The sequence below is a fragment of the Lagopus leucura genome, unplaced genomic scaffold (assembly GCF_019238085.1).
Source record: "Lagopus leucura isolate 7727_CA_CO unplaced genomic scaffold, USGS_WTPT01 Super-Scaffold_100002, whole genome shotgun sequence".
NCBI classification, from domain to species: Eukaryota; Metazoa; Chordata; class Aves; order Galliformes; family Phasianidae; genus Lagopus; species Lagopus leucura.
In genome coordinates this window covers 6,860,304-6,875,539 of record NW_024962263.1, presented here as the reverse complement: position 1 = coordinate 6,875,539, position 15,236 = coordinate 6,860,304, and the positions used below count along the sequence as shown (strand labels likewise).

Genomic DNA, 15,236 nt, shown 5'->3' with positions numbered 1-15,236 from the left:
AAAAGAGAAGATGATTCCTACATTAACATTCTTGGAACATCAGGCTGATGTCCATCACCTGTTCTGGTGAGCAACCCATGTAGTCCCTTCTTTCTGAGTCATCTATCAACATCAGTAATTCATCACCAGCATTAATGTGATAATAATAAAAAAAGAAATAATTCTGTAGTGTAGTGTAGTTTTCCTAGGAATCTTCAGTGTTCTTTCATAGCAGGTCTTCCGTACATCTTTTTGGTTTTCAGTGTTATCAAACAAATTTGGTGGAGAACCTGATGCTCCATACATGGAGTTTGTTCAAGATTGATTTCTTCATTGGTTGTCCTCGTTTTTATTGTGGTACATGTCCTCAGCCCAAAGGTTGTATGTTTTGTGTGGTCCTTGGTCATTAGGTTAATAAAAACAGACCTGAAGGGCCTATTATTTGCTTTCTTTCACTGGTAATTTAACTTGTCACTCTCCTGTTGGATGTCAGTTCTAGGACTTTAATCACTACCATTTCAGTTTCTTCATTTTCTGAAATACAAATATTGGTTTTGTAAAGGATACAAACAAAACTTAGATTCACAGTCACCGTGCCAGATATCTGACTGTTGGCTGGATGCTAACAAGTATGAGCATTAGAAGAATTATCTTCGTGTATATTTTCGAGGAAGAGAGAAATGAATGAAAGGTCAGATCCCCAGAGCCGTTCAGGTCTCTTACAAGAATGTATTTCCCTAAATAGAAGATCACCAGTGCTGATTCATTTTTATTTATCTTGGAGCTGTTTTTAGACATTGGAAGTTCATACAAGAACCTTTCTGAGCAAAACACCTGCTGCTTTTAGTCCAGTTTTGTTTACGGGCTTAAAGGTCTATTTGTTACAGGATGATTGAAGTCAATGCAAGTTTACCCATTGACTGGAAAGAGCAGGTGGCAGTTCTTACAGGTCTACTCCTGTACCAGCTGAAGTCAACCAAGCTGCTACTTTTATTTAATCGGAGATAGCTGTAATTCAACGAATAATTAGCAAAAATGTCAGGGCAAACCTCCTGAAGCCTTTGTGCAGCTGAGTCAGCTCACCTCCGAAGAATGTTGTTCACCTCCTCCAGATACTGGGTCTACTGACTGCAATAGCAGTAGCAGATGCTGTGTGGGTGTGTATGTGTGCATCATGCCCTGCAACCTCATTCACTGCCTGTGGGTTTCACCTTCATGCCCCACCTGCACAGGGCATTATTACTCAGTTTCTACACGGCAGCACTGGGTTCTGCCTGGTTTTTATACTTAGTTGAAAAGCAATCACGTTCTCACTTTTTTTTTTTTCTTTTCTTTCTTTTTTCAATTTTAAAAATCTTTGGATGTTTGTTAGGAATGTGCCTGTGGCTCCCCTTACACAGTACACACGAATTTCGGACTGGCTGGAGAGATGTGATCACATGTAGGATGATAAGAACAAATGCGCCAGTATAGTATTAAGACTATGTTACCGTGTATTTACAGAAGTGATCTGTTTTGTCTGAGGAATTCCAATATCAGTAGCCATAATAGTTATTGTTGTTATGCATATTGCTATTAATACCTTCATCAATCACACTGACAGTGGGGTCAAGTGCACATTCAGCAGGTTTGTGGATGATACCAAGACATGGGGTGCAGTCTGCACACCAGAGGGATGGAACGACATCCAGAGGGACTCAAACAGGCTTGAGCAGTGGGCCCAGGTGAGCCTGATGAGGTTCAACAAATCCAAGTGCAAGGTCTTGAACGTGAACAAAGGAACATCCACTACCAATGCAATCTGGAGGATGAAAGGATTGAGCACAGTCCTGCCATAATGGACCTGAAGGTACTGGTGAATGAGAAGCTGGACATGAGCCAGCTGTGTGCCCTCCCAGCTCAGAAAGCCAACCATACCCTGGGTTGCATTAAAAGAAGCGTGGCCAACAGGTCAAGGCAGATGATCCTGCTCCTCTACTCTGCGTTGGTGAAGCCTCACCCGGAGTAGTACTGTGTCCTGATGTGGAGTCTTCAGTACAGGAGAGACATGGAGCTGTTGGAATGTATCCAGAGGAGGGCAACAAAAGTAATCCAAGGGCTGCAACACCTCTGCTATGAGGACAGGTTGAGAGAGCTGGAGCTGTTCAGCTTGGAGAAAAGAAGGCTCCAAGGTGACCTGAGAGTGGCCTTGATATCTAAAGGGGAGCTACAGAAAAGAAGGGGACAGACTCCGAGCAGGGTTTGTGGTGATAGAACGAGGGGAAATGGTTTCAAGCTTAGAGAGGGTAGATTTAGGTTAGACATAAGGAAAAGTATTTTACAGTGAGGGTGCTGAGGCACTGGAACAGGTTGCCCAGAGATGTGGGTGGATGCCCCATCCTTGGAGGCTTTCAAGGCATGGCTGGATCAGGCCCTGGGCAACCTGATAAAGCTGTAAATGTCCCTGCTTATTGCAGGGGCGTTGGACTAGATGGACTTTAAAGGTCCCTTCCAACTCTAAGGATTCTATGACTCTATGATATTGAATTGCAGTGTGCCATTAAAATATCTGGTCAATAATATAGAAATATTCCTTTTTCTCGTTTACTTTTTTTAAATCTAAAATATTTTAATTTCAGCAAGGGAGTCCTTTCATGAAGTTGCTTCTTTTTTTTTTCTGATGCAATCTGAAAACATGGAACCAGGGAGCTACATAGAATAATATCTAAAATAAATAAAATAAATACACTTTAAAAAAAAAGCAACATCATTTAGTCTGAAATAATTATCGCAAAGTTCAATGATGTACCAACATTTGCTCCTTTGAAATTAATAATGATAGCATGATTTATAGTATCTGCAACTTTATATCTGAGTTATTCTCTGATTGTTTAAAATCATCACTGCGAGTTTTTGTCTCTTCAGAAACTGGTTTGACCATCCTGTGTGTGAATCCACACCCTGAAAAAATGAAAGGCTTTGCACACGCTGTTTGAGTTTTAACCTAGTATCAGGGTTAAACCTGTTTCACTTTGTTGTTCCATTGCTTTAAGTGGCAGTGGAACTCAAGGATTTCTATGTGCTTGTTTAGCAAATCGGCCTATTATAATCTGTCATGGCTTAGAACTTGCTTCCTGCGGTCTGAGCTGTATAGTGTGTTTATATTCCACTAAAAATACTTTCAACTGCATTAATGTAACAAGAGAGCCAGCATGACAGCATTGTAAGCCACAATGTTGGGTTTTATTAGAGCGGACAAGAGACAATCAGACCTCCTCCCAGACACACAGAACCCTTTAGCCTTTCACTTAAGTGCAGCTGTTCTTACGTGCTGAGGCTTTCAGCAATGGTCACAGCTGTTGATCACCAAGAACTGGACTGATACCACTCATTATTGCTCCTGAGCTCCTAAAAAGGTTTTGTAGGAACTAAGAAAGTGACTTATTAATTCGTGTTTCTTTAGGCTGTCATGATGCTATAGTCTGAAAGGCTTCTAACTTTAGAGCAGCAGAAACCCTGGGAAGTTCAGGAACCCAGCTCCATGGTGATCTTTTCTGGAAGAAAAAAAAGGTCAACATGCCACATGTAGACTTGCCAAGTCAACTGCTTTTCTCCATAAAGTAATGCTTTGTGGTCTTATCCACACATGGGTTAGGAAACTTGGCCAAGTTGCTGCTTTTTGTTGCTTTGGGCACAAAATATGTGTGATCTGTGTGTTGAATGGAGTTTCATACTAAATAAGACCGATTTCAGTAAAGTGGAAGTAAACCTTGCGTTGAAAATGCTTAAAATACATCCTGTGGCTCCCTCTACATTATCTCCAAATTTTTACAGTTTTAATTCAGATTTCCTAGATTTATTCCTAGGTCTTGGTTCTGTACAAATCTCACTCCCAATTTTTATGGTTCTTATCCTTTTGTTTCCTTGAAGCTGAAAGAGGAATAGTCTTATTTGATACATTGGAGAATGATCTTCCGACGGTTTAAAACAACCTCATTTGCTACCACAATTACTACCTGATTGTTTCCTGTACCAAAGAGTTTTTGCCATGGATATTTATTTTGGTGGCTTTTTTTTTTTTGGCTACAGAATCTGGACACGTCATAACTCGTTACTTTATATACAACCATAGATTTATTTATTTATTTGTTTATTTCTTTATTTTGCTGTTGAGAATGGCTTTGGGTTTTTGCTTTGACTTTGATTTTGTCTGAAAATGAAATTTGGACATTCTCTCCAACCTCTTCAAACTTCTTTTTGTGAGATAAATACACATTAATATTGATAAGACTGCAAATTGAAGATTTTATTATATTAAATCTGTCTGGTAGCATAGTTTCTCTCACTTTCCTTTACTTCTAGATGATGTTGTTACCTCTTTAGGGCAAGAATTATGTCTTGGAAAAGTATTAATTGGCTAATGTATACCATGATAAATGCTTTTTCTTAGTATTTTAGAAGTTGACTCTTACCTGTAACAATTATTTTTACCTATTAAGTATTCAAGATCAAATTATCAGTCCTTCTGGATCACTAAACTGTTACTGAAAGTTGTAGAGATGTGCTGATTTATAGTCATTGTATGTCTGTCCCAGTGTTCATGCAATTGGGTAAATTCCTTCAATTACAATCTCCAACCAGAAACATTAATGCTTTAGGACTTTATTTATGTGACTGCAGCAAAAACAATGGCTTTTCTGACAACTGAATATTGTCAGGTCGTTGTCCAGCCATGCCTAGAAAGGCTCTCCAGAGACACAGCTCTGGAGTCAGGTATGACACCAGAAGGTGGGAGGTGAGTGGGAGCTGTGAGGTTGTGCCAATAGGCATCGGTGAACAATGGACTGATCTGAGGACGTTACTCAGTTAACTTTTTTATTGACCGCATAGGAAGCCTCAGTCAAGGTTCTTGCAGCAAGGGATGAGTGTGTCAAATTCCTGTGTGAGTCACAGACCAAATGCTGTGGATCAAAAGCTCAGTTGTTGAACTTTGCATTGGGCTTTAATAGAATAGTTTGAGCTTGAGAGTCCCGGTGACACGTGTCGTGCTGTGGGTTCTGCATTCAGATAGCTCTGCAGTGTTACAGCTCAGCACAAATATATTCATTTAGAATGTACTATGGGCTTTAAGAAATAAAGCCATCAATCCCGTGTGTTAGTAGCTATATAGGTAAGTGAGTAAAGTTCACAGCCGTGGCAAAAAAGCAGGGGAATTTATGTTACTTGGTTCTCCAGTTGCTTTATGATGCAGCTGGCTTGTTTGGCTCAAATCAAGTTTTATGATACAGCTGTCCCTTCTGTTACCTTATGATAATTTCCAGTCAAGTTCCATTTGTTTCAGAAGGGTAACAGTTCTGAACTTGTGGAACTCTTGTCCTTTGGTATTATCAGAAGGACATAGTGAGGTATTTTGAGTTTGGCAGCACTATTGGCTATTTTGGCAGGTGGTGTGGAAGCCAAAATGGGGTTGGCCATTACCAGCTCCAGAGGTGTGTATAGCAGCAAACATTTGGTTGTCTCTGTGGGTTGCACGTACTGCCAGGATACAGCAGTGTCCTAAAAAGACAAAGGAGGATAGCAGTCATGCATAACCTAATGCTCGTATTTATACAGTGCTATACTTAATAATTGAGGGAACGTTGGATTTTACAGCATGATCCTTGATGCTGAAGCTGTGAAATTCTGGTGCAACTTTATAAAGGACCAAAACTTTCTAAAAATCATTTTGCTTATATGCAACAACTTTTAAAACTTTTTCACAGCTTCTAAATAATCTGCCTTTCAAAGTTACAGATCTGCTATGACTACTCCTTTGTAAATAACCTCCTGCTGTCTTTTGTCTGAAGAAAAGTCATTTAATAAACACATTTGCTATCGGTCCCTTGTCCTAGCCAGATAGATACGGCCAGTAAAACTGCAATAATACCTGCTCATCAGTCAAGAATTTTGAAAGAATTTATAAAATCTGCACCTCTTAAAATGTAAGGAAATGTCTGTATTTCCCTAGCAGTTTTTTTTCCCTCACGAGTACCCACCACACAATGTTATCAGACAAACTTAAAGAAGGCTACTCAAGGATAATCACAGAATCACAGAATCACAGAATCACAGAATCACCCGGGTTGGAAGGGACCCCAAGGATCATGTAGTTCCAACCCCCCTGCCTAGCAGGGCCACCAAACATACACATAATACACATAATATCTGTCCCACTTAGCTTGTTTGAAACTCTCCTCCTCTACGCAGTCCCTGAGGCATTTGGGTTCACACCTTTGTGCTACCCAGCCCATGCTAGTTCCACAATGGGTGCATCTTTTCCACATTCCCCACATTGTCTGGCTCTTAATCCACATGCAGATGCATGCACATATATTCATACTACATTGAGTAAGTGTCATCAAAAAGAGCTGATGCCCTGCAACATCCAAGCCAAGCATTGGAATGGGCTGTTCAGGGAAGTGCCTGAGTGCCTGGCACTGCAGGTACTTAAGACACACGTGGACGTGGCACTAGCAGTCATGGTTTAAAGAAGGGACTTGGTAGGTCAAGTTGATGGTTGAATTTGATGATCTTGAAGGATTTTCCAACTTAGATGAGTCTATGATTCAGTAACACAGTAGAAATGTTGAGGGAAAATCAGTGTAGAAAAGGCTTTTAGATAGCTGTGTTCATCTAAGTGTGTGCCTGTGTAAACAAGCAACTCTGTCTCAACACTAAAAGAGTTTGTGGGTTAAAAGAATAAACTCATGATGCAAAAAAAGTTTCTGTTTTGTACTTAAAATGACTGTGTTGCATATGTGTTTGGTATTCCACAGTATATCTCAGATAAAATTTGGTATGTGGCTATGTGAAATCATTTACTATATTTGATTAATTCCTCTCATTCTTTCATACCTTAGTGTTCAATGATAGGGATTCAAATCTGTGACAACTGTTCTTCAATTATAGTGTGTGGCTTTTAGAGACCTACAAATGTTCATTTGCAGAATCTATGTGGAAATGTGTGTCCACGTAATATACATACTGTGCAGTGTCCTCGCTGTGCTGACTGGAGATTTATTGGATAAATCTTGGATAAATCTTAAAAATTAGTAATAGTCCTTCTCTTCAAGGCGTTAAAGGTCCTTGTGCACTTCATTGCCCCTCCAATATGAACATTTAAATGGACTATGGACTTACAGAATTTTGCTGTAATTATTTTGTTTCAGAAAAACACTGTTCATTTCTTCTTAGACAACTCTTTCCTTCTTTATTGAACCGTTTACTGGAGATGTGGCTTTTACAATTGACTGGGAATTCTCACAAAATAAATCCATCTTGATTCTTCTGAAACTAGTTGAAATATATCATGAACATAATCCTCCAGTGGTTTCAAATGGTCTGTTCAGACACAAGCTATGTCAGTAGCTTATTTGCTACTTTTAGTATCATAATCTAAGGTTATATCTTTAGGGCTGCTAGTGGTTGTTCTGTGAATTAGCAGTGAATTACCATTGCTGTTGATACAATCCATTCATAAATTACTTTGTTGCTGTATTCTTTTATGATAGTGTCTATGAACTATCTTCAGGACTTAGTTCAGTTTTAGAGGTGCAAAATTAGTCAAGCCCTGACTTATACTTTACATAGAAGCAAACAGAACTTGATGGAGAATCCTCAGAAGCAAGCTTTACCATAGATGAACTCATCCCCCTTACCTCTTTTTCCATGCATCCAAAAGAAGCTCCTTCAAGAGTAACTCAGAGGATCTATGCATCTCTTGTCTATATCCAGGGAGCAAGCTAATTTTCCTAGAATAAAGTCAGGCCTGTGGAAATTACTGTGTCTCTATTGGACACAATTTCTGCTTTCTGTCAGATCATAGTATTCAGCACTTGTAAAATACAGTACACAAAATTGTAGTAGTTGGCAATGGCACAGTACTTGTGTGATGATTGCCTTAAGGAGAGGACAAGAAGGGGAAGACACATTTGGAGGAAGGAGAGGGCATATCTCTTACTGTTGTGTTTGTGATGTTTGTTTTTTTTTTTTTTTTTAAAGAAGGAAAACATTTGATCCTATTTTTGCCTTTTAATTTGATGTTAGCCTGGTTATAGAAGGTGATGCTGTAGTTTGTATACTGAATATATAATCCCATTCTCGTTTATCTCTGTCAAATATATCTGGTGATCTCATGTGGAAAGTAGAGAGTGCTGTGTCACAGTCCTATTTGGTTTCTTTGGAACCAGGCAACCTCAGCTTAGTCTAATCCAAATAACGCCATTTCTTATAATAGGGTTCTTTTTAGAGTAGCATTAGTACTTGGCAGGTATAGAGAGCTGTGTGTGCTAGATGACTTCCTAGTTAATTGTGGAATTTGATTCTCCTTTGTTTCATGAGCTGACTTGTAAATCCTTTCAAAATCATCAGAGAAGGTTTTTGGGAATACCAGAAACCCAGCTGGAAAGGAACCTCGTGTCTGTGTTCTCAGGTTGGGTAACAATCATGTATGCTGTGAAGAACCCAAAGCTGTCCTGACTCCATCCATGCTAAGGTGTGTTTGAAAGTGCTTGTTAATACGCTTTACTTAAGCCCTCTAGTCTGAATACAAGATCACAAGACCTGATCTAAAGGTCTTTGAAGGTATCTGGAGAACTTTAAATTATTTCACTGTACCCTGGAGGACGCTGTGTCCAAATGTCTGTGATGCTCTTTAAAATCTTTCTTCCAGCCTCTCCTCTATTTTGCCCTGCCAGCTTTATGTTTGCTTCTCTCCCAGCCACTGCGCTAACTAAATCAGCTCTTAAACTGCACACTCCTACTGATATTTTTCCTAAGAAACCTAAGAAGACTGTTTCTTTTTCCTTCTAATCGTTTAAAACAAGCAGATCCAAAATCCTTTTTCGCTCTGCCTGTGATGGGAGATTCAGCAAGAGAAAGAGAAGATGAGGACAGGAGCCTTTCTGCATAGTGACAGAGGAGGGTTCCTTCCCTGGGCAGTTCCAAATATATTCCCTTTCTGCAGTCTGCTGCGATGTTTATAAATGGATTTTCCAAGTTTGTGACCTATTTCAAAGCAAGTGCTGGATGCCAACACATTTTGTCCTGGCTCATCTTTGGACTGTGGGCACCTGTTGCAGAGAAAGTGCTTCAGCCAGTACACTCCAGTGGGTAAATCTAAGCTTCTATCAGGATTTATGAGTATAAATATCCTTTCCTGAACCTTCTTGTATGTTTATTCAAATGACATTGTTGAAGGGGAGATTATAGAAGGCCCGATTAAGATTCCATAATATTTAAGCACCTCTCCCAGCCATATTTTCATTTGGCTTTTGCCAAAGTTTTGGAGGAAAGAAGGTCTAATAGCTTTGAAATTTAAAATTGAGTAAATTTAATTAGATGGTAATGAAGTTTTTCTATAGTCACATAAGTTTGGTATGAAATTTTGCAAAACCAAGATAAAATGAAAGCGTTACCCATTTCTTAAAGTGCAAAACAGTGTAAGAATAGCCACCAAGTGTGTGTTTAAACTGTCATTTACACAGGTAAGAGGAATTGATTTACAAAGTTTGTTTCTTGACTGTGAAAGTCAAAGGATTCACATGTACTGAAGTGTAGTGTTTCTTAAAAACACATAAAGCCTTTTCCTCCTCGGCCCAGAGCCTGCAGTCTGCAAGAGTAACTTAATAATCTGGACACGATTGGGCAAGAGATTCTACACTGTAACCTGGGATTTCTTCTGAACTTCAGAACTTTCATACGTACTGTGGGAGCTTGGGCACTATTTAGAGTCCAGAGAGCATGATGCGTGAGATGTGTGAGACAGCAGGAGGTGAGATTTCATTATCTGATCATTGATGTGTTTGTAGCACCTTAGGGATTTTAGCAGCCCTTCTCTTCCCCAGCACTGACAAATAGCCCCCCAGATTTTTGAGTTGGGTGCATGAAAATCTTGAAAGGATTTGAATGAAATTCCTATTGGGACAGAAAGAGGCTTTGGAAACTTTTGTCATCCCATTAGCCCCCAGAAACACTGCAGAGTGACATATTCTGAGGGGGAGAGAGAATGAAAAGTATCTAGAGCACAAATGTGGCAGCTGGAAATGATTTTAAAAAAATACACAAGATGAGTGGGCCAGTAATGTTGTGAGGGGTAAGAGAGGCAGCTGGGAGATGTAAAAGAGAAGGCCTGAGAGCAGCTGAAAGATGCCAGCAGTCTGCTAAAGAGAGAATCTGAGAGCTAAGTGGTCCTACGTGAGAAGAGAAAGCATGCCACAATGATAAGAAAAACAGCTGGAGAAGAACAGAATTCCAAAGCTTCTGAGACAGGAATGGATATGCAAATTCTGTTAACTCTATTGAAAGAGTGAATTAATTAATCTTTTCTTTTTGCTGGTCTGCTTCCATAATCTCGTCTTGTTTTCACAAACGAACCCTTTCTGCAGGATCTCCAGGAGTCCTTTTCTGCTCCCTCCATCTTGAATTGATCTTTCAGTTTTTGGTTCTTTCCTCCACAGAAAGTAGGTCGCTCTGAAAAATATTGTTTACTTGTTAGTAGTCTCTTAAGCTACTGCTTTAGCAGTTTGTCTTGTATTTCCTGACCTTATCAAGACGCTCCCTACTAATCATTTGGCATGTGAATGCCTTTCATTGGAATACCATTCCACTTGAAGAAAGTGTGCTGGTGGCAGTTGATTTCAATTGTTCAAAACACGTTATTGGTAGGATCTGTTAGATTTAGATAGATTTGTATTCCAGAGAGCAATCTGGAGGAGGCGAATTTGGCAGGCTTGAATGGTCTGTCAGTCTCTAGAATTTGGCGGGGTCTAAAACAAGTTTGTAATAAGAACATGGTGACTTCAGAAAGTAAACTATAAGAATGTACAATGGGACAGTTTTTTAAGGCTTTATGCATTGTACATGTATTTTATTATACATACAGCTTTTAATTTACTCGCATATGTAGACAGTAAAGCACCTGGTCATATACTTGAATCCAATCTGGGTGAGTGCATCAGTGATGTAAAGACATATGCCAATGTCTGTATACAGGAGCTTGTAGCAGCAGTGTGTTCTTTACCTTTGAAATTGTGGCTCTGCTGTTTTTCAGCCACAAAAGCAAGAGACAGTATGAGAGTATCTTTCCTGTATCATTAGGAACAAAGAGCTTATGTGAAAAGAAGAGTACAGGAGAAGATCTTAAGAGATTCTGTCCCATCAAAAACTGAAATACAGCACCATGAAAAGAGCAAACATGCTGTCTAGCTTCTCTGAAGCTGTTTGCTAATGACCTCCAATGAACTAGAAAATGTTAGAGAGCCTGGTCTCAGCTTGAAGCCTAGCAGGCAGAGAGAATGGAAAGAAAGTGAAAAAGGGAATGGAGGCAGTCAATAATTATTTTTCAACAACAACAGCAGCAACAAAAACCTAATCAGGCAGCAAATTTTTGACAGCTTTCATGCTGCCTGACCTGCACTGCTGTGTCCGACCTAGCAGAGAAGAGCTGCAGCAGCTGTTTTGGAGGTCATGAAGGTAAAGTCACAGAATAATAAAATAATTGAGCAAATTGTAAGAGGCAGAGGGTATAAAATGCAAATTAAGTATATTTGATCAAACATTTTATGATAGAGGCTTGAATGATTACCACTTATTGGTGAAATATAACATTATGTAGCATATAGTAATACTTAAAGGAAAAGGTTTGTGTCAGAAAACTTACAGTCAAATCTGATAAAGTATCACATGAGACACAGAGAAATAGAACTTTTGCCAAGGAAAGCTACGTGTGTCTGGCATAGGGAAAAATGCTTGAAATGACTGAGAAGTAATGTTCACAGTGCAGGTTAATTATTTTTAAAGAAAGAATTTGCATTAACTTTTCAGATACCTGAAAGCCTTTGACTGTGTATTTAAAAGATAATCTTTTGTTTTGGAAAACCTTGACCCTACATTCCCGTAACAGGAACGTTTAACCAAAAGCATAAACTGATTCAAAATTTCACATGTATGACCTAATGTTGCACTTGTAACGCTTCAGTAAATTTCTTGCAATACCTTTCTCTTTCTCTTGCAAAAAGAAACTTCAGTTTCCATGTGTGCTGAACTCCTCATATTCTCCACGATTAGCAGCAGACAAGGCAATTTATTATTTTGCATTCTTGTGTAAATATAGATGGCCTCTATTTTTAGAAAGTGAGTTTATGAGAAATGAGTGCAGGTGCACTTATCTGGAGAGAAATGAGATAGTCAATTTGAGAAATAATGAGGGAGGCAGAGTCCATCTGTTTTTTCAATGTATTGCCTATGATAATTGAAATAACTCTGCCTTCTAAATGTCCAGCTTTCCAGCCTATAGGTTAAGAAGATCTTTGCCAGTGGCTTTGCACCACCTGGTGACTTAGAAGGATTTCCCTAAAAAGGCTCTTCAGGTTTCTGTCACCATAGTACTTGAGAAAAAGGATAGGTTTCAATTGTAGAAGGAAGAACAGTTAGTTTTATTTTGAATTGAAATGAGGCAGTGGTGGAAGGTCTGAATTTGTAGAACCTCATATAGTAGGATCATGAACACGTAAATCCAGACAAGCTTCCATGAAGCCTACAAACTAGAGATGTGCTTAAGTGGCTGCATTATGTGGACTACAGTCCTCCAACTTCATAGTTGACATTTCTCCCCCAGATGCTTCTCTTTGAATGATCTTACTCAGTATCATGTCCCCAAATCCCTGGATGCAGTGCTTTCTACCACTTCCCAGAAATGGGAGCAGCATGAGAGATTTCAACACTGATAGTATCATAGTGAGCAGCAGAATTATCCTACCACCATAGCCATGCAAGGGTTGGAATGTATTGCTGCGGTACAGATTTTATAGCAAGTCAATGCCTCGTAGAGCAAAGCGATGTTTGTAGGTTTACCTGCAACTTGCTTCGTTCAGCATTTTGAGTTCTCTGGAGGAGCCAGATGTTCTTGCAAAGATCTTCTAAATAACAGGATCTATCAACGATGCAGTCAAACAGCTATGGGTTTTGGGGTTTTTTGGTTTTCTTTTTTGTCTTTTTTGTTTTGTTTTGTTTTTTTTTGAGGTCATTGCTGATGTAGGAATTTAAAGCCAAATGTTATCATTAAATCTTCTACCAGTGCAACTGGCAGAACCTGGGACTTCGCAGGAACCCTGCCTACATCTGGTAATATCCCACTAAAAAATATTCTCCTGTTGGCACATTTGTTTTCATGTGTCAACAAATGGGCAAAAATTACACTCATTACTACTCAACCAGTAAAGACATGAAAGATTAGATTTAAAACTCTGAACAATTGTCCCATCATGCTAAGCACATAAAATACCACAGTAAATGTAAAAAAAAGAAAAAAAACATGAAAACTTTCTTATGTTTGCAAGCAATAGCACTTCCATGGGCACTGAACAGACTGTACTTCCAGCCTATAAAATAAACCTCTCTGACCTCCTGCAAATCCCTCAGATTTTTGCAGATATTCTGCTCTCAGTCTGGGCCCTGGCTGCAGTCCTAGGGTATCAAGCCCATCTCCATTGTGCCCAAAGCTTGCTATTCTGCTCTCTGCAGCAATAGCTGTGGTAATTAGCAGCCAAGCAGCCCTCCTGGAACAAAATACCTTTAATACAGTGCTGTTGTCACGTAAGCCATATCTTACATACTGCAGAAGGCAGAGTAGACACAATGCCTGCTTCTCCCTAATACTGCCATTCTCTGAGTTTAGGAAAGCCAGATGCCATGATCTCCTCCGCAGACACTGTCTATGCAACCCTTATTCTTGGAGAACTGCTGTCAAGCACTGCTACCACAAGTGGGGTCAGATCAAGGTGCTGCGTTACAGAGTGCATTAAGCAGAGGACAGAGCTTTTGAAGCCAGCTTGGTTTTCTGAAGTTCCACTGAGCACCAAGATTTTCTACCCTAGAGAGTCACTACAGTGCAGTCGTGTTTGCCCTTTGCTTAGCCTTTATTAAGCTAAACCAATGCATTCACACAAGGGAGCCTTTCAACTGTTGTGTGCCCTTTGCATGCCTTCAGCTGAGCTGAAACAGCCCCAAGAGGACCAGCTCCCTCCCCACACAAGTCCTCTGAAGGCTGAAGGACACGCTCCTGTTTTCACACTTAGCCACTGCTCCTGAAGCTTTACACCGGGTTCTGATTTCTTTTGGTAAGATTCCAGGTGCTGTTAGAGTAGGCAGGAAAATGGCTGCTCTTGATAAGGTCAGTGGAAAACCAGTCTCAAGATACAGTAGGGTAAGTGGAACTGATGATATTTATAGAAGAATAAAGTCTGAAGTTCTTTATATTCTCTGTTACATGAAGAACATAAATTATGGTGGCACTCTAGTTAGTGAAAGGATGCACTTTACAGAAAATGAGAAAAGAGTGTATTTAATTGATAAAATTATTCACTAATAAACAAAGAAGGTAATACTGATGAAATTTGGGAAACAATAATGCTTAAATTTGCATACTGTAATTACCTAATGTTTGATTTATGAAGACCACTTCTTCCTTAAGTAGTGTATGTAAAATATATTTATGCCTAGAAACGTGCACTGCTCCATAACTGTGTGTTGAAAAACACAGGCAGTGGACATCCCTTATCACACTGATATGCCACTTACCATCTCCCATCTTCTGTGGAAGAAAGAACACTGCTCAGAGGCCAGCCCAATTTAAGGCATCATTAGCACTGATAAAGAAATTACATTATAATAGAGACTGACCATCATTTGAAAAAGCTTGGATGCTTCAAAAAAAGCTTGCACAACAACTGGATTATTTATGTTCATGCTTTTTTTTTTTTTCCTCTTAGCAGTGTTCACTTATCTGTATAAAATATTCCCAAACTGCCTGACCAAAGTATTCCTACTGGAGTTTCATTTGTCTGAGAATAATCTTTGCCTCTACATTTTCCTTGTTTCTGTTTTCATTCAGAAATATTGCTAGTGATCAAATTAGGAGAAGAATTCCAGTGGTTTGAGCAAATAGCTTGGGAATCCTAATTTTTGGCATCAGTATGGCATCCACAGCCTTGAGCAAGTAATCAGTCCTCCCTTTGAAGCAGCTGGAAAGTATACTGAAGCAGAACTCTTTTGGAAACTATTCAATTGTAATGGCTCATGTCAGGAAAAACCAGGACATTCTGCTCCAATACTTTCTTAATGCAGGGATATTTTCTTTTAAAGAATTTATGATTTTTTAAATATAGTTTTAGCTATTTTTTAAAATTAACAAAACACTGATTTTTATTTTTATTTTTAATATTATTTTTCTGAGCTGTGTT

The 15,236-nt window shown here is 39.2% G+C and overlaps 1 long non-coding RNA gene across 1 annotated transcript in view; it reads left to right on the top strand.

Moving 5' to 3' along the window:
* The window catches only part of LOC122178642, a 55,712-nt gene that overhangs the window by 7,554 nt on the left and 32,922 nt on the right, over positions 1-15,236 (top strand). The window lies entirely within an intron of this gene.